The sequence below is a fragment of the Frankliniella occidentalis genome, unplaced genomic scaffold (genome assembly GCF_000697945.3).
Source record: "Frankliniella occidentalis isolate FOCC.00 unplaced genomic scaffold, Focc_3.1 Scaffold31, whole genome shotgun sequence".
Classification (NCBI taxonomy): Eukaryota; Metazoa; Arthropoda; class Insecta; order Thysanoptera; family Thripidae; genus Frankliniella; species Frankliniella occidentalis.
In genome coordinates this window covers 1,066,806-1,067,810 of record NW_026267161.1, presented here as the reverse complement: position 1 = coordinate 1,067,810, position 1,005 = coordinate 1,066,806, and positions in this window count along the sequence as shown.

Sequence of the window (1,005 nt, the reverse complement as noted above, 5' to 3'; positions counted from 1 at the left end):
CTCGCGGCCCCGCTCATCCGCGCGTGCATGGAATGCAAAAGGTATTACTCGGCGCCCGCCCGCTAAACTGGCCGCAGCCACCCAGAACAAAGTTACACCCGGCCCTCAGGACGATCCTCCGCGCCCCACCCCGCCCCGCCACCGCAATCGATAACAGTACTAACGGACTGCTCGTATATCAACATCGAGGAAACTAAGGATGATTAACAACAATTTTGTTATAATTATAATAATGACTACGTAGGGGCACGGAGCAGAGCACCACAACAACAACCACTCCATGAATAACGCTGGACATGCACGCATATTCATGATTTCGTCTCCTCAAACGTCGTTAATAAAAAAACAAACGTTTGTACTACTTTTTTTGGTGCCATTCCTTTGCCTTTAATAAATATGGAAGAAAATGCATTTCCGCGTTTGCGCGGCGAGTTGGTTTATCGTCATTAAAACGCCCCGTCCCGCTCGCCGCATGTGAGTGTGTCGTTCGTGTGCGAGTGTGACTGTGATGCACTCCGCGGGGACCCCCCCCCCCCCCCACACACACACACACACGGACACACGGTGCCCCCCGGGGTAGGGGCGTTCCCCTCTTTTGCTTCGGCACGCAACCCCCTCGAGCGGTGTGGTCCGGCGGTGCGGCGCGACGGCGCGGCGGATTCAAAACCAAATCAACGTCACGTAACCCAAATGACGCACAATTCTATTACAATTTTGTTTTGCCTGCTTTTTTATTATTATTGTTTTTCAAATTAAAACACTCAGCAGCAGCAGGCAGCCACGCACACATACACTCACACACCAACTGCCCCTCCCCTTCCCCATATGTGCGAGTTTTGATTATTAATTGTGGTTGTTTCTTTTTCAGGAGGAAGACAGTTATCTCTTAACAGTGTGAGGGCAGAAGAGTGTCGCGGCGCCGCCTTATTAATGCATGGGGACGTGACTAACTTGAGGCAAACGGTCCCCGGAGGAGCCGCTGCTGGAGCCAGCGGGGCGGGGCCG